Source organism: Panthera onca, chromosome C2 (genome assembly GCF_046562875.1).
Source record: "Panthera onca isolate mPanOnc1 chromosome C2, mPanOnc1 haplotype 2, whole genome shotgun sequence".
Taxonomy (NCBI): domain Eukaryota; kingdom Metazoa; phylum Chordata; class Mammalia; order Carnivora; family Felidae; genus Panthera; species Panthera onca.
The window spans coordinates 90,860,866-90,888,436 of NC_138347.1; the positions used below are offsets into that span (position 1 = coordinate 90,860,866).

The 27,571-nt window shown below is 32.9% G+C and overlaps 1 protein-coding gene and 1 pseudogene across 10 annotated transcripts in view; one reads left to right on the forward strand and one right to left on the reverse strand.

Moving 5' to 3' along the window:
- The window catches only part of LOC132684108 (NADH dehydrogenase [ubiquinone] 1 alpha subcomplex subunit 12 pseudogene), a 90,880-nt pseudogene extending 67,565 nt beyond the window's left edge, over window positions 1–23,315 (forward strand).
- Window positions 1–27,571, reverse strand: part of NAALADL2 (N-acetylated alpha-linked acidic dipeptidase like 2) — a 1,341,335-nt gene that overhangs the window by 136,147 nt on the left and 1,177,617 nt on the right. The window lies entirely within an intron of this gene.

The following is a 27,571-nucleotide window of genomic DNA, read 5'->3' on the forward strand; positions in this document are numbered from 1 at the left end:
AAAATTTAAGATTTATTTATCTTAGTGAGACAGAGACAGAGAGACAGAGAGACAGAGAGACAGAGAGAGCAGGGGAAGGGCAGATAGAAGGAGACACAGAATCCAAAGCAGTCCAGGCGCTGAGCTGTCAGCACAGAGCCTGATGTGGGGCTTGAACTCATGATTGCAAGATGACCTGAGCCAAAGTTGGAGGCTCAACCAACTGAGCCACCCAGGTGCCTTACAACTTTACTTTAAAAAAAAAAAAAATGCTTAAACCAAATTACAGTGAACTTCCAAAACCAACATTGCTTGGATCCATCCATACATTTTCTAGTGTCTGTTTTTGTTAATTTCTGCATACTAGAAATGATATAAATCTATATGAATTACAAAATGACTAAAAGCATTTCTGAGTTCTGAGAACTTCTGATTGTCTTCGTTCCTTTTTGTGCAAAGAAGCAACACTTTCACATTCAATTTCTACCCAGTTGCATATCTTACCTCTTAATCTACTAAATCTTTTCATATTCCTCAATACCAGCTAACTCCAATCTCTATGTGAATAAAAGAAAGAAAAAGCAAAGCAAAGGAGCACCACAGTTTCAATCTGAAAGATAATATATCAGTCTTGATGACCATTAAGTAAGCTTATCACATTATTTTCCCTCAAGTCAGATATTTTTCCTACAGAATAATTAGCTACATTTGAGGAAGTCCTGTGAAAATCTGAAGAGACCATGTTGTGGGTCATTTGCATTATATAACCCACAGTGACCCCTACATTCCAATGACATAATCTCTAGCAACTGCAGCAAGTGTGGGATGCATACATAAAACATATATATCTCCGAGGTTATGGTGACATGATAAAAGTCTAATTTCATTCAATCTTGCAGTCCAACTGAAAAGAAAGATTTCAAAATCTAGAATACTGAAAGGTTTATGATCAGTCACTTTCCTCTAAAAATCTCAACTTTTGTCTTTCAGGAATGAGTACAAAATATACATAAACCTATAAATCTATACTCTCCTGGTCTTCAGGTGAATATTACACAATAGTGAAATAAAAATTCTGTGATCCTAGAAATTCTATGACAAAAATAGAATGCTCTTTTTACCTTTTATTTCTCTGATATTTATGTTATAAATTTATTTTTATTTTTTATTTTAGAGAGAGAGCGCATGAGCAGGGGAGAGGTGCAGAGGGAGAGATAGAGAAAGAATCTCAGCACAGAGCCCGACGCAGGACTCAATCCCAAGACTTTGAGATCATGACCTGAACAGAAATCAAGAATTGGACACTTAACTGACTGAGCAACCCAGGTGCCCCTCTGATATTTATGTTATATATGATGCTCTGCAGTTGATCTTTCTATACAATTTAGTGATTAAATCTCAAAGTACTTATTTAGGATTCCATTTTTTTTAATGCACTTAAATAATTATATGAATAGTGCATTCATAAAGACAATGCTCTTTATCAAGTATTCAGAATCCTGGAATTCTGGCGGAACTTAGAATGAGGAAGCAAAAGAGGGCCTGGTTCTGACCAGGAAAAAAAAAATACTGGCATTCTGAGGCAAATATCTTTGAACTTCCACTCATATTTTCTTGAAAAATTAGACCATGCCTGTCCCTGGTTCATAATTTTAGTAGGAAAGAAAAGAGATGATAGTCAAACTCTCAGATGGTTACTACCTATCTCTAAAGAAAACTCTCTTATCTGATATTTAAGCTGAAAAGGTTTAGCATATTGGATAGTTAATAATATGCTAGACTGTATTTTGGGAGTTGAAACTCAGCTATAGTATTAACTAGCTTTGAGACTTTAGCCAAATGACTTTAGACAAGCCATTTCAAAGTCTGTATCTCAGCCACCTCATAAGTAAAATTAAGGGTTTGGAATGGACAATTTCTAAAGCCCCTTTCAACAGACATAAAAAAACCAGTAGCAAGTCATTTAAGGTGCACAAAACACATTATTTGCTTTCCTTTTCATATTAATTTTCCTTCCACGGGGAATCAACAGTAAATTCCAGCATCTACAGCAGGCATAAGCCAAAACTTGAAAATAGAAAATAGGAAAATAATGGTAGTCTAAAGCAATATGGAAACCTGATCTTACACTGTGAAGTGCTTTAAAAGGGCCTCCTTAAAAACAAACAAACAAACAAACAAAAAAACTGCAGTGCCCTTTGTTTCATAATACTAAAATCTGAAGTATTGTTACATATTGTTGGAGTGGGAAGAAATCTCTTGTCGATGAATGTTTCCATGATTTTTAGAAGTGATTTTCCAGTGATTTTCAAAAACACTTTCAGTAATCACAAAGAACATACCATGCAATCCAAGACTATAATAGCATACGTGTTCTTCGCTATTTAGCAAGAAACACACAAAAATATTATAATAGTTTAGCACTATTTGGTTAACTCCAGTTAACTAAGACATTTAGGGATACATGATCCAATGAAATACTGACAACTAGGATCATAAATTAAAATGATGGCCTTTCTTTCAATCAAATACCTTTTTATTCCCTTCTTTGACTTTTTCTTCTGTTTCCCAGTAGCAAGAATGGCATGAGTTTGACTATCAGCTTCCTCACAAGTTTTGATACTAATGATTATGATACTTGATACAAGACTATAATTCTCCATGTCCCCTTGAGCTAAAATCACAACTCTAAAATTCCGTGGCAAAAATATTTTTCATGTATCTACTGCTGACACATATTCCAGGAATAAAAAATACTCATATTTTTAAGTGCATAACACCATAAAAAGTCATATATATGTGTGTATGTGTAGATATATATATATATATATATATATATATATATATATCTACACATATATATATCTCTATATATGTGTAGATATATATATATATATATATCTACACATATATATCTCTATATATGTGTAGATATATATATATCTCATGCATATCATATCTTTCCAATCACATATAGAGCCATGGTCTGGAGATAATTTTTTTTTTTCATTTCAAACATGAAAAAATATGAGCAGTAATATATTATTTCTATGGCACATTTTAGCAGTTTGTTTCATCTGTGAAGTCCAAAACTCCCATATGGGGTTTGTGTCTGGGTGTGCTGGGGTTACATTGCTGTCAACAAATTTTAAACATCTTCCTCAATTTAAGCTCATTTGCAAAATAAAGAACAATATTTTGAACATTTCTTCCATCCTGGACTTGGCTTTTTCCTTACTGCCTCCCCACATAAATAATTAAAGGCCATGTTGATGTCTGAAAAAAGGAATATTAAAGAATCTAGGCTTTCCTGTTAATGATAGTGGGAACTCATTAAAATTAATTAACTCTTTCAAAATGCTCTTAGGCACAAGAGCAGTTATATAACTATTTTTGTTTTATTAGATTATTAGAATAAAAAAAGACACACAGCTGGTACATTGAAATTTGAGGTACAGTGTCTCATCACATGGTTTCTGTTCATAAACCATGAACTTTGATAGTAATAAGGCTTTTGTGTCATGAGAAAGCATGACTGTCAAAACTCAGAAAAAAGTTTTACTTCTCAAGAGCAAGCTTCTCTTTTATTTTTATTTTCTTGCTTTGCTTTGCACAAGGCATTTAAAATCTGTTGAATAAGATATATATTGCAGACATTTGTTATGCAATCATATGAACCTTAACTTGCTGAAGGATTCATATTTAATATTGATACAAAGTTAAGACTGTGATAAACTAGAAATTGAACATATTATAGAGCTTTAGTGGAATGCTAAGAAATGGACTGGAAACATTTAAAAAATATGCATCATGGCAAGCTTAGTCTCCCACTACTGAAGGGATTAAAACATATTCATATTTGAAAATAGTCTAGTGAGTTGTAGTGAAAGACTTATACAAACTCTTAACATTTAGATCCGTACTTCTGCTGTGATGTTTCTATAAATCTCAAGTGACTGCTGCTGTTCTATCTTTAAATAATAGGATTCCCCTGGACTTTCTTTTCCTCTGGATTAGCTGTGATAAGAACCTCTCTAAAATGAATTAGGAGTGAAACCCATCTCACTTCTCACAAAGGTTCATGTTAGTAGACTACATCATTAATCATTAAATGTTATAGGTTTGTTCAAACCCATAACATTGAATAAAAAAACTTAAATCATACAACAAATATTTGACATGAGCTGCCTTCTTACAATGCCCTTGAAAGTTATTTTGATGAGCTCATTATACTCAAAATAACATGTTTTCTTGTGTCACCATACTTTCTCACTGATTCAGTAATTTTCTTCAATAATGGAGACAGATCCTATTAAACTAAGTGTAATTTTGAATTAGTGACATGTATAAATTGAAAAATATATTAAAGAAACATTTTCCAGGAATGAAAGAGAACATATCTAATACTCAGAGGCTATATAAGCAATGCTACAGACATTGCAGTAAAAGCCTCTACCGCTAATTTTTCATTTGTATTCTCAACAATCCTGTCAATACCATGCATATTTTAGAGATGAGGAAATTAACTCAGAGAAGTTAAGTAACCTAGATAGGGTCACTCAGCTAACATGAGGTAAAGCCAGGAGTTTCTTATTCCAATAGCCCAGGAATTTTGATCTATACCATGTTGTAGTACCCATTTTCTTATAAATGTTCCATGTTATAGTGTAACTGTCAGGTGACCTGGATGTTAAAGATATTTGATAAGAGAAGAGAAAAATATTTCATATAAAGAAACACTAAGAAATTTAAGTCCTTTAGAGTAAAGTAATATTTAGAGATGGAAATTCTTCTGTGAAAGCAGTTAGAGATAGAAATCAAAGCTCATTTCAGGGGGTAATAGGAAGCTATCTTATTGAAAACTAGCAAGAATTTGACTTGAGTGTACTGAAGTGATACAGAGACATGTATTTTATATAACAGGACCTTAATTTTTTCACAGCTTTATTGAGGTATAATTTGCATAGCATAAAATTCACCCACTGCAATATACAATTCCATGATTTTAAGTAAATTTATAGGGTTGTGAATCTGTCTCCATAATCCTGCTTTGTATTTCCATAATCCCCTCATAATTCCTTGGAGTCTCATTTGCAATCAGTCCTGTTCCTACCCACCACCTTAGGCAACCACTAACTTATTTCTCTATAAATTTGCATTTTCTGAACATTTCCTAGAAATACAATCATGCAATATGTAGCCTTTTGCATATGAGGTTTTTGAGGTTCATCCATGTTGAAGCATATATCAGCATTTCATTCTTTTTATACTGAACAGTATTTATGTGTATGGATATACCACATTTTATTTATCCATTTTCCAAATTGATGGAAATTTTAGTTGCTTATAGTGTGGAGCTATTCTGAATAATGTTGCTATAATCATTTATGTTCATATACTTATGTAGGTATAGTTTTCATTTTTTAGTAGTGGAATTAATGGGTCATAAAGTAAACTTATGTTTAATTTTTTAAGAAATTACCAAACTCCATTTCAAAGTAGCTGTATCATTTTACATTGAGAAACTTTAATTTTTATCCTTGGACTTAAATATTTAAACCTCATGTGCTGATAGGAATAGTAGACCTCCTTCGAATTGCTAGAATTAGGTGGTAAACACACCATTAAAGACTTAATGGTCGTGTTTCTCCTCAGTTCGTATGTCGAAACTTTAACCTCACAGCCAGCATTTGATTATGGGGCCTCTAAAGAAGTAATTCAGGTTAATGAAGTCATCAACTCATGGTCATAATTAGAATTAGTGTTTTTTTTATTAAAATTTTTTTATGTTTATTTACTTATTTTGAGAGGGAGAAAAAGAGGGCCAGGAAGGGACAGAGAGAGAGGGAGAGAGAATCCTAAGCAGGCTCCACACCATCAGCACAGAGTCTGATACGGGGCTCGAATTCACAAACTGTGAGACCACGACCAGAGCTGAAACCAAGAATCAGACATTTAACTCACTCAGCCACCCAGGTGCCCCAGAATTAATGTTCTTATAAGAAAAGACATCAGACCATCAACAAAATGAAAAGGCAACCTACTGAATGGGGGGAAATATTTGCAAATCATGTATCTGATAAGAAGTTAATACCCAAAATACATAAAGAACTCATACAACTCAATAGCAAAAACAAAAGTGAAAACAAACCAACAATCTAATTAAAAATGGGCAATGGATGTGAATAAACATTTTCCCAAGGACATTCAAATGGCCAACAGGTACATGAAAAGGTGCTTAAGATCACTAATCATTGAGGAAATGCAAATCAAAACCACAATGAGATATCACCTCACACCTGTTAGAATGGCTGTTACCAAAAAGACAAGAAATAACAAGTGATGGCAATGACGTATAAAAAAGGGAACTTTTGTGCACTGTTAGTAGGAATATAAATTAGTGCAGCCACTGTTGAAACTAGTATGGTATTTCCTCAAAAAATTAAAAATAGAACTACTAATGGTACATTTCTGGATATTTATCCCCCCAAAATGAAAACACTAATTGAAAAAGACTTTTGCATCCCCATGTGCACAGTAGCATTAATTACCATAACCATGAAATTGAATCAACCTACATTATCAGTGGATGAATGGATAAAGAAGATGTGCTAAATATACACATACAGTGGAACATTTCAGCAATTAAAAAAAATGAAATCTTTCTCTTTGCAATACCATGGATGGACCTTGAGGGCATTATGCTAAGTGAAATAAGTCAGACATAAAAACATAAAAACTGTATGATCTCACTTACATGTGGAATCTAAAACAAAAAACAAAAAACAAAAAAACAAAAAACAAACATATACACATTCATACACACACGAGCTCATGAATATAGAGAACAGACTGATGGTTGCTTGAAGTAGGGAGTGGACAGTGAGTGAAATGAGAGAAAGGAGTCAAAATGTACACATTTTTAGTTATAAAATGAATTAAATCATGGGGATATAATGTACAGCATGTTGACTATAGTTAATAACATTGAATTACTTACTTGAAAGTAGTTAGGACAATAGATCTTGAAAGTTCTCAACACAAGGAAAAAACTTGGTAACTATGCATAGTGGTGGACGTTAACGAGGTTACCTGTGGTGATCACTTTGCAATATAGTAAAACCTTGGATTGAGAGTACCACAAGACTAGCAAACATTTCTAATAAATGTTAACTGATAAATGAGCAGTGTATTGCAAAACAAGTAGTATGTGATGCCAAACATCACATGTTCACAACTGAGCCAATGGTTCTTAAATTCATTTTGAGATACAAGTGCTTCGGATTACAAGCATGTTTCGAGAATGAATTATGATCACAAACCAAGGTTTTACCATATATGCAAATATCAAATCACTACATTGTACACCTGAAACTAATACAATGTTATACCAATTATATCTCAAGATAAAAGAGGAGGAGGAGACACAAGAGAGCTCACTTGCTTCCTTTCTCTATGTGCATGTACATAGGAAAGTCTATGTGAGCACACAGTAAAGAGGGGGCCTTATGTCATCCAAGGGAAGAGCTCTAGCCAGAAACTAATCTTGATCTTTGGACTTCTCAGCCTCCAAAACTATAAGAAAATATCTGTGGTTTAAACCACCCAGTTTGTGGAGTTTTTTAAAAAAATACAATGTATTATTTATTTGGTTATAAAAGCAGCAAATGATCATTTTAAGAGAATGTGGAAAAGGAAAAAAAAATATTTTGCAAGTAGTCTCACATTCAGAGATAAACATTGTTAATATTTAAGTAATCTTTTTCTCAATTTTGGCATATATATTTGTTGAGGCATAGTTGGCATACAATGTTACGTTAGTTTCAGGTTACAGTATAGTGATTTCACAAATCTATATGTTATGCTATGCTCATCACAAGTGTACCATCTGTCACCATACAATGCTATTACAATGTCGTTGACTATATTCCCTATGCTGTATCTTTCATCCCTGTGACTCACACATTCCATAACTGGAAGCCTGTATGTCCCACTCCCCTTCACCCGTTATGCCCATATCCCCCAAACCCCCTGCCCTCTGATAACCATCCGTTTGTTCTCTGTATTTATAAGTGTTTCTGCTTTTGGTTTTATTATTTGTTTCATTTTTGACATTCCACATATAAATGAAAGCCTGAGCAGACTAATATATATACCAACAATTTATTCAGGGCCACTAAAAGGACAGTTGAGAGCTTGCAAGATATGGAAGTTTCAGGGAAGAATATTTCTTCACTGTAGATCTCTCAAAAAACCAGTGGAGGTTTGGATTATGGAACTTCCTCTGAAATATGAGTAACTAGAATATGTCATATGTTTTCTTTCTTTTATTCATTTCATAGATTTTAATTATAAAGAATAACAAGCAGTCTTGGATTGAAGAGATGATGATACTGAAGTTGGAGAACAGAATATAGTGAGTTAAAAGGCTAAAATAAATTGCTGATGCCATATCTACAGTTGTGGCCCATTTGCAGATTTTTTTTTGAAATTATCTTGTTCTCACAGGCATCCAACTAACTAATTATATGCAAACAATAAGACTCAAGCTTCTGCCAAAAGAATTAGCTCTGTAGCCAATGGCAACTGACTTTGGCAGGACAGATGTATTCATTAGCATTAAAAACACTTAATGTTTTTTATTCCTGAATTAAATACTTGTAACTAATTTCCAAAAGGGACAACTGAATATATGAAGAGAGAAGACAAGTGACCCTGGGCAAAGTATTTGATTTTTATTATTGGAAAAATAAAGCTTAACTTTATTATTTTAGGAATTGGAATTCATAAAGAGAAAATAATGTGTTTTTTTAAGCTGCACTGCTTTCATGAGATACAGTGAGACTTAGTAATGATGTTTTTGAAATAAAAAGTGTTTGGATCTAAGGAAAGTTCTCTGGAGTACATATGGATTGGACTAGATATTCAAGAGTAAAATTAAAAGAGTAGTCAGTTGAAGTAAATACTTTGAAAGCACTTGGTGGCACAGTATAAAAGTCTAAAATGAATGTGACACTGGCACATATTCAAAAGCAAGGTATTTTTTTTAATAATTCAATAATAATTAAAGTACAGAAGAAAGTAAGGAAAATAAAATAATCTGAATTTGCACTATTGCCATGAAGTGTACTATGGCTCCAAACTCACTCAGCTGTGTAATTTAGATTCTGATAATATCCAGTTTGTAAAAATAGTTTTAAATATCAAGCACACTCATGCCATGAACTTCTAAATACACTATCCAATTTATTTATCTAATAATTCCTCCTGAAAGAATCCTGCTATCTGCTTTTTTTTTGCCCATTTCTTAGAAATGAGAATAACTAGGAAAATATTGAAATGAGAGAAACTGTCACCACTCTCTAGTCATAGCACAATGAAGGAAAGATAAGTGGAATCTACCAGAAATGTGTGTAGTTATTTTGTGCCCTCCTGACCCATGCTTTAATTCTGATCTCTCAGTAAAGTATCTAAAGCAAATATGCTAAATCTCCAGTCATGTGAAATGGGGTATGACAACCCAATATGAGAAAGAATGGAAAAATAAAACATGGCTTTAGTGTTCACCACCTTGTGCTGAATGTTATAACAAAACTCTACTGTGGGTACACCAGTTCTAGACCAAATCAACATTGTAAACTAATTGCTTTGTTTCTGATTGCTCTAAGGGATATTCAAAGAAAATAAATACAGTGCTGTAACAAGCACAAGAAATGAGAGCGGCTGCCTAGAGACATTCTTTCTGCCATGACGCCATAGTAACTGTCAAAGAAGTCCTCTGTGTACAGTAATCTAAGTGCTGCTAAGGCTCCTCTTACTTAGATAGTTCTTAAATCTATACAGGGCTCCAGGTGCAAAGCACTTCACAAACATTACTTAGAATCACTGTGCTTCCCAGTGAACTGTGATTTCTTCTATGTTACTTCTTTCATAGCAAACATACCAACCAAAAGTTCCTGTCAGACCTTAATCCTCACAAATCTTTCCTCTTTCTAAGAGAATCTTTTGAAAATTTTAACATGAAATTCTGTAATCAAAGATTCAAAATGAATCTAATTGACATTAAGACAAAATACTGGGAAAATAATCTGAATATAATAGTTATGGTCCAAAAGAAAGTTATAGACATCTACATCTTAATGAAGAACTCAACCAACAAATGCAATTAATAAACTTTCTGTATTTATCCATAAAGTTTATTATATGAGAGCTTAAATGATACCCTAAAGAAAGGTATTTCCTTCCCCTTATGTCATACACGTCAGACATTTAGAAATAATTTCCAGAGTACACATGCCATATCACATTTAATGATAACATATATGTGCATTTGCATTTTGAATTTCCAATAATTTATATGCAAAATACATATTCATATTCTAAAAAACCTTATATGTCAATTTCCTTAAAGTAAAAAACACATCAACATACATTTTGAGGATTTTTTTTTAGAATGAGAGACAGCGTAGTCGGGCAGAGGGGCAGAGGGAGAGGTAAAACCAAACAGATTCAACGCTCAATGCAGAGCCTGGTGCAGGGCTTGATCCCACGACCCTGGGGTCATGACCTGAGCTGAAATCAAGAGTCAGACACTCAACTGACTGACACCTAGGCACCCCAAATTTTGAAGATGTTTTTTTTAAATTTTTAATGTTTTTTATTTATTGTTGAGAGACACAGAGAGAGAGAGAGAGAGCAGGTGAGGGGCAGAGAGAGTGGGAGACAGAATCTCAAGCAAGCTCTGTGCCATCAGCATAGAACCTGATTTGGGGCTCAAACCCACGAACCATGAGATGACCTAAGCCAAACTCAAGAGTCGGATGCCTAACTGATTGAGCCATCCAGGCATCCCTGAAGATTTTTAATGAAATTTTACAGAAGTAAATAATTAGCATTTTTTATAAACTTTTATAGAATATAAAAATATGTATAATGTAATTATTATAGTTTTTTATGGTTAATATTTAAAATGTGTGATACAAATGTATATCATATTTCCTTTGTGGAAATTCTAAGTGGAAGTATAAGTTTCATTTTATATGAAGGTGTGTGTTTAAATATACAACTATATCTACACCCTTCAGAATATCTCTTTAATAAGAGAACAGAATCACACATCAACTGGCATACAGGAAACTAGTATTTCATATATGATTAATCTGTAACTATAGATTAAAATTTTATTACACTGCAAGAATTTTCCTATAGATAAAATTACAAATTATTTTCAGCTGTGTTTTTTAAAGAAAATCTATTCAAAGACATAGAAAATGATATTAACATCTACTTATAATGTCCTTTCACTGCAGAATTCAGAAAGCTTTATTTTATATTAGCTTATTCAATCGAATAGAATTTTTGTTGTTTTTATTTTCTGGAGTAGAAACAGTTTCTGGAAACCACTAAGGTAGAAGGATTTCATTTTTTAATGTGTTTCTAAGACATTTGAGACATCTTAACTCTGTGTATAGACTGAATTGTGAACAACAGCCCTTATCCTTAAAATTTACTTTACACTAGTATTTCCCAAAATATGTGCCATGAAAAACTACTTCTATTTTGAAAATACTGGTCTAAACAAATTTAAGCAGGCATTTGTTTTTGTTTTTGTTTTTTTGGAAAGAGAGATAGAACACAAGTGTGGGAAAGAGGCAGAGGGAGAGAGAGTGGGAGAGAATCCTGAGCAGTGTCCATCCTCAGCACAGAGCTCAATCCCACAACCCTGTGATCATGACCTGAGCTGAAATCAAGAGTCAGATGCTCAACTGACTGAGCCACTCAGGTGTCCCCTCTCCTTTTTTTTAGCAGGAATTTTTTAAAAAATATAATTTACTGTCAAGTTAGCTAATATACAGCGTATACAGTGTGCTCTTGGCTTCAGGGGTAGATTCCCGTGATTCATCATTTACATACAACACCCAGTGCTCATCCAAACAAGTGTCCTTCTCAATGCCCATCACCCATTTTCCCCTCTCTCCTGTGCCAACCCCCCTCCATCAAACCTCAGTTTGTTCTTTGTATTTAAGAGCCTCTTATGGTTTGCCTCTCGGAAACTATTTTTCCCCTTTTCTTTTCCTATGATCTGTTAAGTTTCTCAAGTTCCACGTATGAGTGAAAACATATGATACCTGTCTTTCTCTGACTTAGCGGGCATTTTTAAGTTACAGCTTTTATGTACTTGTTTATTTACTTATTTAAGAGAGTGAGAGAGAGAGAGAGAGAGAGAGAGAGAGTACATGAGCAGGGGAGAGGCAGAAGGAGAGAGGGAGAGAAAGAATCCCAAGCAGGCTGCATGCCCAGCTCTGAGCTCTACACAGGGCTTGATCTCATAACCATGAAATCATGACCTGAGCTGAAATCAAGAGTGGAACATTTAACTAACTGAGTCAACAAGGTACCCCAAATGGCAGCATTTCAGTCTCTGGTTTAATAATACACTTTGTGACTAATAATGTGTATATGATATGCAGACTTTTCAGAAAACTAATTGACTCTAGATTCTCCTTCCATCTTTCACAAGACAATCTGAAGTTATTACTGTGCTATAGAGCCTATTTTTAGAATGTTAATGTAGGCTTTCATGATTAAGAATTTTAGAAGTAAAAAAGTTTTAGAAGTAATTATAATAATGTTGCCATGAATTCACAATTTTGAGTGTAAAAAAAGATATAAAAAAGTTAAATGTGATGTTTAAATCAAGCTGACTATATAATTTTTAAGGTATATTATTTTCTAATTCTCCCAATTTAAATTCTAAAAGTAATATCACCCCATCATCATGAGCACCTTCAGTGGCCAGATATTACCCCCTTCTACCATTCTCCATTAAAGGAAACTAAAGATTGTTGGAGAAATGGCTCATTATAAGTCTTGGGCAGGGATAGTAAAAGGCAAGTCTCAAAAATCTTATGCCAAAAATAAGGAAACTGTCAAAGATTGATGTGGTCATGTCAAAAAATCTTAGGATAAAACTTGAAGGAGTTCTTTCTTACCAAAGTTGTGACAATCTGAGCATCTAACACGAATGATTTTAGTTGATGGAGATCATTGATTCTATAAAAATTGATTTAATAAATAAAAATACTGCAAAAGGAAAACACCAAAAACATTTATTATTACCGTTTGAGGAGCTATTATACCAACTCCATGAAAATTATTATTAGAGAAAATTAAACATGTAATCTGACTTTTAATAGAAACTATTTTTCACTGTTAACCAAATAGTTTTCCTTTATTTAAGAATATCTGCTAATAAATGCAGAACAAAACTTAAAATTAGAAAATTATCATCCTACAATCTTTAGTAAAACTAGTGAATCAGGCAAGAATCATCAATTATCATTAAAACTACTAGGTAAATGGTTAATGGATGTGATTTGTGCTGATAACCACCATTTCTGTTTCTTCTCTGTTAGGATTCCTGGTAGTCATACCTTTCCCAGTCTCCTTGAAGTTAGGCACAGTCATGTAACTTGCTTTAGTTAATGATATATGAATGGAAGCTACATGTGTTACTTATGGGCAGAAACATTTAAAAGTCATTCCATATTTGTCCATTTCACTCTTTACCTGCCTTGGTGATTATAAGAGTGTATTGATATGCATATGTAATTCTGGGTAATGATACAGTGAAAAGTTGCAGGCTTTGAATGAATAAGGAATATTTTTTTTTTATATTTTCAGCCACAAGATTTTGGAATCTTTGTTACTGCAGTGTAACCTAGTCTTTTCTGACTATTTTATAATGGGGAATTGAATACTTGATTGTACTAAACTAACACCATGGATATAATTCTCTGGTAACAAGAGAAAGCGTAACTGCACAATGAAGAGATCAGAATGTCATTACCTCCATCAAATATCAATCTTAGTTTTACTGACAATATTTCAACTAGGTAAGAAGTGTCTTTGAAGGAATGCAATATGATGTATATATCATCCATGTTGTACTCTAGCCAGAAAAGCTTAATAGCCTTTGATCAGGCCCTGAAATTTAGCTTCCAGTTAACAGAATATTCAGGGGATAGAGGAATATGCTAAATGAGTGTATATCTAGAAGATAAAACTAATGACAGGACAATTGGCCTATTCTCTTCACCAGACTAGTGTTGTGGGGGAAAAACAAACCAACAAAACCCACAATAACCTCTCTACATAAAGATGCTTAACCAAATGCAGTGTGTAGTCCCAAATTGAGTCCAGGTTTAGACCAACTAGGTAGGATATAAAGAAAACAATTAGGAAAGTTTGAATAAGAAATAGATATTAGCTAATATGGGATTATTAGTAATTCTGTTAAATGTGAAATTATTTTGAGTATTTAGGAATAAATTTTTATATTTATTTTTTTATTTATTCATTTTATAATGTTTATTTATTTTTGAAAGAAAGAGAGAGAGAGAGAGAGAGCATGAGTTGGGGAGGGGCAGAGAGACAGGGAGAGACAGAATCTGAGGCAGGCTCCAGGTATTGAGCTGTTAGCACAGAGCCTGACATGGTGCTCAAACTCACAAACCCTGAAATCATGACCTGAGCTGAAGTTGGACACTCAACTGACTGAGCCACCAAGGTGCCCCTATAGTTTTATTTTTAAAATATCAATTCTAAAGTATTTAGAAATGAAGTCATTTACTTTTAAATATATCAACATATTTTTAAAAGTCTATAAATTTCCAAGTTCAGTACATGACAAAAAGTATCATTTTAGAGATTCGAAATATAAAAAATTTATAATGAACTAAAACAAAGTTGAAAAAGGAAAAAGAAAAAGATGAAGATTTAAACAGATAATTTATAATTACACATAAATTAATTTTATTTTTTTTAATCTTTATTTTTGAGAGAGAGACAGAGTGTGAGCAGGGGAGGAGCAGAGAGAGAGGGAGACACAGAATCTGAAACAGGCTCCAGGCCCCGAGTTGTCTGCACAGAGCCCGACGCGGGCCTTGAACTCACAAACCGTGAGATGGTGACCTGAGCCGAAGTCAGACACTCAACTGACTGAGCCACCCAGGTGCCCCCACATAAATTAATTTTAAACTAGACTTCTAGTTTAAGGTTCTACATATTGAACTATTAATTATTTTACAGTGGATCCCATTTCTCCACATCCTTGTCCTATTTTCTTTATTTAATTATTGTCAGACCATTGAACCAGATACTACTCAGAATGCTATTTACTGCTAAGTGAAAATCAACAGAATCAACCATCATCATCTGTTGTAAAAAATGTAAGTATTTGTCTTTAAATTTCCCATTTTATTGGTCTTGGAATGCTTCTTATACTACATTGGGAATTTCCTTTCTTTTATAAACAATAAGATACATCATGAGGTCTTATTTTATCAACTAACCCTATTTATGCCATCATTACTTTTATTCTCTGGTTTCCAGTGGTATAGCCTCTCTTCATTTCCTAGGGTAAGCTGGGCTCCCACGTATCAGATATGTTAGTAATGCAGATTTCTCTACTTGACTCTTTCTTTTTCAAACTCTGAAATTACTCTTTCAGGAAAATTTTCCCAGATACTCCAGACTAAGTCAGTGTTCCCCACAGCCCTTATGTAAATTCTAACAGTACTTTATACTTTGTCTCAGAACCTTAATATAGTTTGTATTGATACCTATACTTTTATGATATCTGCCTGCCATATACTCTTGGACCTTGAGGATGATAATCATTCCTTTTTTGTTTATTGCTATATACTTTACCACTAAAACAGTGTCCAGCCACTAGAATGTGTTTAATAAAGATTTTCTTGATGGCTTTTTTGAGTTTGTGCAAGTAAAGTAGTATGATACAGTGAAATACAAGGCAAGTACACTTTCTTGCATTGTTCATTGTTATATCCCTGAACACATAGAGATGTTGAGTAAATAGGTTTTATAAGAATGAATGAGATCGGAACTTAGCCTGAGTCCTATGTCAGCTACATACATGCTGTAATATTGATCTTCACTTCTATGGATAGCAGTTAATTACATATAAAGTGAGTTATTCAAAGGATGACTTTTAAGGATACTTTTAGCACTATACAGCTGTAAACTAGGACACTCAGTTATTTACCTTGCCATTGCAGTTACTACATTTGATGATAGTAATAGAATAAACTTTTGAGAACAATCAATCATTTTGAATCAAGAAATACTTATTTAAAAAGTGTATAGTGCCTTCATTTCCAATTGGTATTCCTATAAGTTTTTTGTAGAATCAAACAAGTTAATTTTCACATTTATATGGAAGAAAAAAAGGGAAAGAACAGTCAAGATATTCTCACAGAAGAATTATAGAGGAACCATGAACTACCAAATAGGAAATCCTGTTTTAAAGACATAAGGCTACCACCCAGTCGGGGGAAAAAAAGAAGATAAAGACATAATGCTAAAACAGTGTTGTGTTTGTACACTAACGGACAAATAGACTGAAGAATAGAATTGAGAGACCAGAAACTAATCTTTACATACACAGAAAGTTTATATATGTTAGTTTAATGTATGTATGTATACATTAATACATATATACATACACTTAATGTATGTATATATGTTAGTTTAATTATTTATCATTAGGGAAGGATGGAATTATCACTAAATTAGGCAGAAAATTAGAAATTACACCCCTAACTAAATCATCACAATCATCATTATCATCATCATCATCATCATCATCATCATCATCATAATCATTATCATGGTAGATTAAATATGTAAATGTTAAAGGAAAAATTATAAAAGTATTATCTCAGGACATGGAAGAATTTCTTAAAACTCTGAAAACACTAAACATAAAGAAAGAAATTACTAAACTCCATTACACTGAAATGAATAACTGCTCAGTAAAAGATACAATAAAAAGAGTGGAAATAAAAGTCAAAACCTGGGAGAAGATATTTCCAACACATGTAACTTATAACAAGTTCATGGCCAGAATAAACAAATATCTCCTATGAGTCAATAAAAAAGATGAAGTATCCAATAATTTTTTTAACTTGGCAATGATTTTAAGAGGCACTTAGAATACATACATACATACATACAAACATCTAGAAAACCCAAACTGCCAATATGTGAAACCATTTGATTTCATTAGCAATCAGAGAAAGGCACATAATTTAAACTATAATTAGGCAGTATTTGCACATATCAGATTAGCAAAAATGAAAAAACTATCAAGTTTGACATAGGATTAAAGAGAATTGTCACACATGGCTCCAAGAATCAAGACTACATGAGTCCACTTAGCTTAACTATCAGCACTGAAAACTATGTGTCAGCATAACCACTTATACCAGAAAAAATTAGCTTATGATAATAAAGCTTTAAACTAATAAATAACTTCACTGTTTGTATCAAGAAATTTCTACAAACCAATATATCCAGATGAATAACTTACTCTTCTTTGCAAACACCTCACTTCCCTGGGCAATAATTCTCTCACTTGGAAAAATAGCTCATTTATCAGTCTTCCCTTTATCACGTACACCAACTCCTATTGTCATCAATTTTTCCCATTAACAGTTATTTCTCTGAACTAAAACACTCACCTTAAAACTTAAGTCCAGACACTCAAATCTTCTATAAATATTTCCTGCAGGATAGTCCCTCCTAAAATACTACTACGATTCAGTCAATATTGTCCTCTCTTTGTGAGGTCAGTATAATAACTTTTGCTTAATCAGTAGACTCTTCTGGTGGTCTTTGGGGGACTTGGCAGTCAATTATCCTAGCAACTTAGCATTACCTTCTAGGTTTAAACATATTCATACCCTATAACCCAGTAATTCCATTTCTCAGTATATATCTTAGAGAAATTCATATACAAGGAGACTTGTACAAAAATATTCTTAATTGTTGCTGGAAACAAGCCAAATACATATCAACAGTGGAGCAGTAGATAAACTTTGGTATTTATGCAATAAAAAGTTTTACAGTAATAAAAATAAACAAACTACATTTATACCTACCAATGTGGATGAGGAAGAGGCAAATCAGCTTTCCTTCATTACCAATCAAAATTTGCATTACTATTCTAAAATTTAAAACCCAGCTAACATAGATCTTTACTACTTATTCCTCAAAGTCAAATATACCTTCATTCTTCTGAACAAATACTGCAACTCTCTTTTCAAATAGTTGACTGAAATAAAATATACCACTTAGAGAGATTCAATAAAGCCCGTTTTATTTAAAAAAAAAAGCCAATAAATTATTTCCCCAAGTCATCTAACATAAAAATTAGTTTTTCTACTCTGAAATAATCCTACTTTCTAAGACTCTCATCAGTCTCTTGTTCATACATTTACTACTTGGTCCTGTGTTCCCAGTCAGTTATTGTTTTCATTCTGACATATCCATATGTCTTCATACCCTCCTCCAACTGGGTTTTCACTAGTCTGAATCAGCCAAGATTAATTAAAGAAGATGCGATGCAGGGCGCCTGGGTGGCTCAGTCGGTTAAGCGGCCGACTTCAGCTTAGGTCATGATCTCGCGGTCCGTGCGTTCAAGCCCCGCGTCGGGCTCTGGGCTGATGGCTCAGAGCCTGGAGCCTGCTTCCGATTCTGTGTCTCCCTCTCTCTCTGCCCCTCCCCCGTTCATGCTCTGTCTCTCTCTGTCTCAAAAATAAATAAAACGTTAAAAAAAATTAAAAAAAAAAAAAAAAGATGCGATGAACCCTAATTACCTGATCTTCCTTACTCTCATTATTCCAAACCAGGGTTTTAAAAACTTCAACTTCTTTTCCATAGTGATTAGTGTATGTGAACTAGGCCTAACCCAATCAGCACTGTTATTTCTGTGGTCACAAGAAATAATTCAAAATAAGCATGAGACCAGTTCAGAGTAATAAGAAGAGGCTCCATTTGGCTGAGGCTTTCTAGAAATCAGCATCTTCACTCTTCTGAGAAATACACCAGAAAAGAGATCCTCTCTTGCTTTGACAGAATTACGTATAGCTATGATTCCAGGAACTGCTGGTAGCATTTTTCTCCTACTTGCGGAAAGCTCAACAGAGAAAAGGGTACAACCAAGAGGATAATAGATAAGTGGATCAAGGGTTATGTTTGAGCTACTCCTGAAGCATGCCTTTTCTAGAACTTTCAGTTACATGAGAAAAATAGAACGATTTTATTCTTATTGAACAAGTTTGCATGCAGGTCCTCATTAGTGGCAAACAAAACCATCCTGGTATGTACTTTTTTTAAGTTTTGAAGGAAATATCTTTAAAATGGGATTATATTCTTCCTAGTTTTCTTAAAAGTCAGTAACTATAAGGATCATAATTCTTTTTCTTGACCACTAGGGATCATAATTCTGATTTTTCATTATTGTTTTATTTTAGAGAGCAGAAATATTACTATTTGAGCCTCTGCAAATGGTCAAGAACACTGTAATTATAAATATAACTAATTCCTAAACCTTAGTTTAAAAAATTAAATAGACATATTAGTAAATAAATCATAATTAATTTTAAATAAATGGTTTTTCTATTACAAACAAAAATTTTTTTTGCCTTTCAAATAAAAATTTGTTTGAATTATTCAAATTTAAGTCTCACTCATTTCCTAAAATCAATTTAGTATCATAAAAATGTAATGGAATACTTCATTCTATCCTAAAACACCAATTACTATGAACTCTGAAAGACATTGCATAATTCAAATGGTGACTACTAAGTGCCAAAAAAAAACCCTGCAATTTTTAAATATTTTCTGTGTCTCATCGTTAGCAGAATATACAGGTCCAAAGATTATTTAAACAAACAAACAAACAAACAAACAAACAAACAAACAGGGGTGCCTGCGTGGCTCAGTCAGTTAAGCATCCAACTCTTGGTTTTGGCTCAGATCATGATCTTATAATTCGTGAGTTTGAGCCCGTCATCAGGCTCTGCACTGACATTGTGAAGCCTGCTTGAGATTCTCTCTCCCTGTCTCTCTGCCCTTTCAGTTCTCTCTCTTTCTCTCAAAACAAAAAATAAACTCAAAAACCAACCAACAAAAAGACAAACAGGATGACATTCAGACTTTCCTGGAAGAGAAGACAAGTGGGGAACACTGAAAGTGACTGGCACTGAAAATCTGTATCATATCACATAATGAGTGCATATGTGTGTGATCTGTTTGTGTGTAAGGGGATCTTTTATTACAGTCACCCATGGGGACAGTGGGCACTGTCCCGAGGACATGTAAGCATTATGACCAAAGTCCATTGTAATAGACTCCAAAAGACTGCCCAGATACTTCTGGTTTGTTGTGCTACATTTGATTTTTTTAACAAGTGGTTATTCCCTGGAGTATTTAAATCTTTTCATTATACAGAGGCTTTATTTACAGCAGTGTTTGGAAGGACATTTGACCTGCCTATCCAGAGTTAATCTGTTATCCATTGACTACTCTGCCCCTTGTCTCTGTACTTCTATATCATTTCAAGGATGATATTATCTGAAAATGTTATGAAACAACAAAGAATCTCTTGTTTCATTCATGAGGGGCAAATGAATAAATTAACATTAAAATTCACTTTCAACTTATTGACAGATACCAGAAATAAGAAGGATATATTTAGCTCATACAAAATTTTTTAAAAATGTTACTTTATGGGATGAGGCTACCATTTCCTGAATTAGATATGAAAACTTTCTCTCTTTTTTTTTTTTTTTACATTTATTTATTGTTGAGAGACAGAGACAGACAGAGCATGAGCAGGGAAGGGTCAGAGACAGGGAGACACAGAATCCAAAGCAGGCTTCAGGCTCTGAGCTGTCAGCACAGAGCACGATGCAGGGCTCAAACCTGCAAACTGTGAGATCATGACCTGAGCCGAAGTCAGATGCTCAACTAACTGAGCCACCCAGGTGCCCCCAAATATGAAAACTGTATGAAGTAGGCTGACTGTGTCTTTAAAGTTTGTCATATTATTTATAGGTGATCATAGACCTTCCTATCCTGATTTATATCACTAGCATACTTATACTCTATAATAAATACATGTTAAAATCAGTCTTTACGTACATATGACAGAAAAAAGTACGGTTAGAGAGTAACAGCATCTCTACTTATCTTAATATGCAGTAATAAGTATATGCAGTAATATGCCTATCTTTCAATATGATGTAACAAAATATCTACTTTGATGATTAACCTCCCTTTAAAAGGGAGTCAAATTTTGACAGGTTTATATTGTGTAGTAATTTGCTTTTGAGTAATAAAAACAAAAACAAAAAAGAGAAACTGATAGTTTAAGGCATGCCTTTAGAAACTATAATATTTGTGCTATATAATGAAAAACAATAAACCAAACCTCTCTAGGCAAGAGAAAATATAGTCAGCACCATTTCCAATTTCAGTAAATGAAGATATTGAGTTTAATTATACATTTATGAAGAAAATATACACCTATAATATTTCCTTTTCAAAGCATAGGAGGTTGGTTTTAATATCCCATCATCTCCCTTGAGTAGCTCCAACCAACATTCCTTATTACAAAATACAATCTCTGTATTGAAAATACATATTTGGGATATTTTCTGGCTTAGCTCATGTCATGAAACATAGTGTAGATCCCTATGGAGACCTCTTGCATCTAGTAACAATAATTTGATATAGCAGGAAAAAAAATTTCAAAGTATTTTTAAAAATAAAAACAGGAGCTTTAAATCCATAGCTTCAGAATAACCTCAAATGTACAAACAAGATTAAAGAATATCATTACATTTATTTTGTTAAGTACAATACAATATTCTCATATTTTATCCAAAAAGTATATTAATATTAAAGATACTTGGAAGACACTCAGATTTGCTCATTTAGATTAGAAATCATAGCCAGGTTTTTAAGCATGTAAAGATCTCTACCAGAAATTCTATTAGCTCATGAATACAGCACGACTTTGGAATTCAGGAAACTGAATAAAAGATATTTGGTCTCTTCCTTTTTCTCTTACTTTACATAATGCTACTAAGGTATAATTTTTAAGCTATAGCTTAGGATGACAGCTAAAGAGAAATAAAATCATTCTGTATTTTAGTCTGCCTTTCTATTCTATAGTTACAAAATGAATAGATTGTTTTAGTGGCTTGTTTTCAGCTACCATGCTTTAAGAATATTAGTATCATAACACCTGGTGCAACCATAATTCAATAATGACATTTAAAATAATTGCAGATTCATATTTCACAAATCATGTGTTTAAAATAAATGATCAGAATATAACTCCATTAATCAAAGTGATCCTGGTTAATCATTTCTAAATGTAACTAATATTAACTGAAATGGTTAAAAATTAAAATTATTTAAATGTTTTTCATCATGGAAGACACCACTATCAGCCTTTACTCATACCACTACAAAATTGAGTTAAAATTTATAGTATAAGTAAGGGCAAATATAACTACATTGTTAGAATACAAACTATATAAGAATTACTAGCCTTGACTTCCAGGCTTTATACAAGTACTGCCTTATTCTGCAATTTTAATCTCTCTGTGACACTTTCTCCACATAAATAATGGGAATAAATACTATATTATCCCTACAATTTTCTTTTTGGAATATTGCAATATCCAAATAATTTTATAAAAGATCTCTATTTGGACATTATATAAGAAAAGGAAGATATGTATATACATTTAAGAACAATATTTTTTAAACCCCTATTTTAAAAACATATTAATATTGCATATCCTGTAATAATTAAAGATAAAGAAATATTTTTTTCTTAAATTAGGTGGGAAAAACAATGAAATGACTAATAAATTGGTATTTCTTGAGGAAACTCACAAGCAAAATTAGGTCATTTGCTAGTTTCTATGGAACCACAAGTATAAAGTACTTTTTGTTTTCCTGGATTTACTTTTTATACTCAGAGCTTTAAAAATATAATATAGAGGGACAAGATAGAGTTCTTGTAGGTCCTGAAACACAGGCTGCAGGAGGTCAGTGTCCAGGGCGGCCTCTGCAGCTATCTACGAATTTTTTTCAGGGCAAATGATATGAGGCTTGGTACATAGTGGGGGAAGACAAATATGGAAACCAATGCTATAAAGACAACAAGCAGTTTTTTTGGCCGTCAAAAATGGGTTATATAGCCTACTGAAACTCAGTGGCAAAAACACATTTTTTGTTTGGGATTTGGATGGAAGCATGGTGCCCCCAAATGGCATCATTGGCTTCACACTATGACCAATGACCCTCCAACAACAAAACCGCCTACTGCTTGTAAATTCATTTGGATAAACCATAAGTACAGTGTGAGTGGCACTCCAGAAAAATGTCTAACTTATTCTATTACTAGAAAGAAGATTCAAGAGTGGGTTCTACCTTCAATACCTTACAAGTGAAGACAATGGAAAATAATTTAAACATGTAAAGTATGAGTTCTTCCCGCAATTGCACTTTTACTACTTACTATTAACTTGATTAAAAATATTTGCTTAAAAAAATATTATAACATATATAATAAAAATATAAAAAGTATATAATAAAATATCCTATATGGATGGAGAGAGAGAGAGAGCACATTTGGGGTTCCAGAGGAAAAATACTATTAATCCAATAATGTGATAGCAGCTTTCTTCTGCTTCCCCAAATGGTATATACTGACACTTGATTTTAAATGTCCTTTCCTTCTCAGCATAGCTAAAGTGTTTTGCTTTGTTTATTTTTGATTTGTTGTTGTTTTTTAATGTATTTTTTAGCTAGTGGGGAGGGGGCAGACAGAGAATCCCAAGCAGGCTCCACACTCTTAGCCTGGAGCCCGATGTGGGGCTTGAACATACCAACCATCAGATCATGACCTGAGCCAATACCAAGAGTTGAACACTGAACTAACTGAACCACCCAGGTGTCCCTGTTTTGTTTTGTTTAAAAATATAGTTATCAGTCATCGTTTATTGAGTGTATATTATTTAAGAATAAAATGCTAATAAAATATTTTAAAAAAGACATAAAATGAATACAGGATGTTACATCAATTAAAAGTAAATCAAAGAAATGGTTAACAAGTCATGTGAACTCTTTCTGGATAATAGCAAAAAACTGAGGATCAGGCATAAATGAAGAGAAAAAGAATTTTAAAATCCCAAATCATCAGTTCAGAATGGTCGTCCAATGACCAGTACATTGGATGAATACACTTTTATTTCTGAATTTTTTAAATTTGTGGTAAAATACACATAAAATAGAATTCACCATCAACCATTTTTAAGTGTGTAGTTCAGTGGTACGAAATACATTTATAATATGTAACCATGGCCAATACCCATCTCTTGCAGCATGTAAACTGAAACTCTATACCCATTAAATAAAAACTCCCCATTCCTACCCCAACCTCAGCCCCTAGCAACCACCATTCTATTTTCTTTCTCCTTGGTTTTGATTACTTTAAGAACAATATATACATGGTATTTGTCATTTTGTGACACTTATGTTTATTTACTTAGCATGATGTCCTCAAGTAGCCTATATCATAATTTCCTTCCTTTTTAAGGCTGAACAGTATTCCATTGTATATATACATGCCATTTTGCTTATTTATTTATCCATCTATGACACTTGGGATGTTTCCACGTTTTCGCTATTGTGAATAATGTTTTTATCAATATAGGTGTAGAAATCCGTTTTCAAGACTTCACTTTCAATTCTATGGGATATATATCCAGAAATGGAATTGGTGTATCAAAATGATAATTCTATTTTCAATTTTTTGAGGAACTGCCATACAGTTTTCTGCAATAGTTGCACCATTTTATATTCTCACGAACAGTGTACAAGAATTTCAATTTCTCCCCATCCTTGTCATTACTTGGTATTTTTTATTTTGTTTTGTTTTTAATAGTAGCCATCTTAATGGTGTGAGGTTATGGAGAATATGCTCTTGAACTGTTCCTCCTTCTTAGAATATATCTTGTCCTGTGGATTCCATAAACCATTCTACCTTGGGTGTTTTGTCCTTTCCTTGTAATTCTTGCTGCTCTGCATGAATATTGTAGGGTAACATCATCTGCACCATTGGCAATGATGAAAATATTCTATAATCTGTGTGATCCCATGCAGTAACTATTAGCCACATGTGGTCACTAACCACGTGAATTGTGGTTAATGATATCGAGGAAACTAAATTCTAGTTTTATTTAATTTATTTTTAATTTAAACCCACATGTGACAAGTGGTTATTGCATCAGCTAATGCATATTGGATTCCATTTCTTTCTGAGCCCCAACCTCATGTATCCAACTGCTTCCGTGACATATTTGTCTAGATGCCCTAAATATCCAAAATTCCACATGTCCAATGGCAAACTCTATCACTTTCTTCAAACCAACTTTTAATTTGGTCAATTCAATAATATCAACTTTGCCTAAGATGGAGCTATTCAAATTTTCCTTTACTCTTCACTCTGCTTCATTTCCCATATCCAGTAAATCATATATCCTGTTATTCAAACCTAAAAATGTCTCTTAAATCTGTCTTCTGTTATTCAAAATACAAACCATCATTTCTCACATACTACCACTGACAACCTGCTCTTTACAGAACTCTCAAAGGGAGCTCATCGACATTAAGATAAATAAAGTTAATATTTCTTAAATTCTTCAAATGTCACCTTTCTGATAAGTTCTTCAAATCTCCTAGTCAGAAGTATAAACTCCAATCTTCTTTCTCATCATAACTTGGTCATATTACTATCACCTTTTTTAGTGTGTTATATTAAATGATTTGCTTACTTGTTTACTCCCTGTACCTGCTCCTATGTATTAATTTTTTCAAGTATTTTGCCTCATCCTTGGCTTATAATAGGCTACAAGAATACTTAGATAACTAATAACAATTTATGAGCTAAATGTTGAAGATTTAGAAACATGACTACAAAATTCCTAGGTACAGAAGGAGAAATAAGCCTATTTCAAAACATAAATCCATGGAGATTTTTATTCACTTATTAAAGGATTAAGCAGCTAAAATTTATATTGGTATTTCATTCATGTGTAGTCTTAGAGAAATTAGTTTGGCTTCCGTGATAATTAAAAAAACAAACGCTATTTTTAAAGATAATTATAGAAGATAAGAAAACATCTTCAACATCAGTGCAGTATGTGTTGTCCTTTGACTTTATCCTGCATCACCTGTCATTGACACAATGATGAATTATACCTTTTAGCATCAATATTGAGCCTCATTCATTACTTTCTTAGGTTCCATGCTTTATATCAAAAAGACAAATGCCAAGATAAAGTCAAACTTTGTAAAAACAAAACCAGTTTTTTAAAGAACTACAGGACAACATTGGGAAACTACATACTAGGACTCATAGCTCCTACCCCACATATTAGTGCCATCTATTTATTTTCATTTTTTTTAAATCCAAAAAACACCAATGATAGATTATTAACTTTTTAATACTTAGAAATTGTAATTTAATTTTATAGAAATCATATTTGTGATCTATAACAAAGGTCTAGACTGCAGTTACTCAGAAAAGATAATAGATTGCATTACATGAACATTTGTCTTAGATGTATATTATTACACTTATTTATTAGAAAAAATAAATATGTGATTTTGTTATAGTGCTGTGTATCCAATTCAAACTTTTATGGGGAGAAATAGGAATATAGTATCTTCAATATTTTAATTATGATGGATTTCTTAAAAATGTTTTAAAATTGATATAATATCAGTAACTGTGTTTTATCATTTTACAAAGTGTTTTTCCTATTTCACATCATTTTTTCATAATTCAGAGTGACAGAATTTATACCTAGCTGGGTATTTTTATTCAATGTCCATTGCTATTTCTGGAATATCACACTAATACCACTATTATTTTTATTGAAACAAAATATTCTAAAGACCTCAATCTTTCACAAAATAAATTTTATATTCTATTTGTACACTAACTTACTAGTGTATTCTCAGAACTTAATTAATTAAATTGTATGCTTTCATATCTAACTTATTTTTTTCCTTAAAGGAAAAACTAAATTCAGAAAAAGCAGGTAAGAGTCTACTTTGAAGGTATCAGCACTAGCACATTTTAATGTATTAATAATTATACTCAATTATATCCATATTGCATTTTCAGAGAAAATGTATGCATCATCTTTTAATCTCACAGAATCCTAGTGAGGAAAGCTGTTATGAGTGTACTCATTTTTGATGTAGAAAATAAAATTCAGTTTTACTAAATAAAATAATAAGTTGGTAACCATGGTAGTAAAACATCTGTTCCACATCTCCTACTCATGTGCTCTGATCAACCCTATATATTTATATTTTTATTTTGTTATTGATCAACAAAAATTTGACCTTAAAATAAAGTATCTATAAACTACTTCATTTTATGGTTCCCAGGTTTTCCTGTTGGTAAACTAAGATTGAACTTCTGAAGCACAATTTCTTCCCTTGGCCTACATCTGCAACATGAGTGGCTACCATAGGTAAACATGATGACTGGGGAGACAGTATCAACATTAGATAAAAATTTCTTTATAAAAAATGTCACAGGACACTTGCTTGTATACTTAGGCATGTTTTCTTTCTTCATAGATAAAGAATTCTTTCTAAAATCCATTTAATGGGTTAAATATCTGCCTAC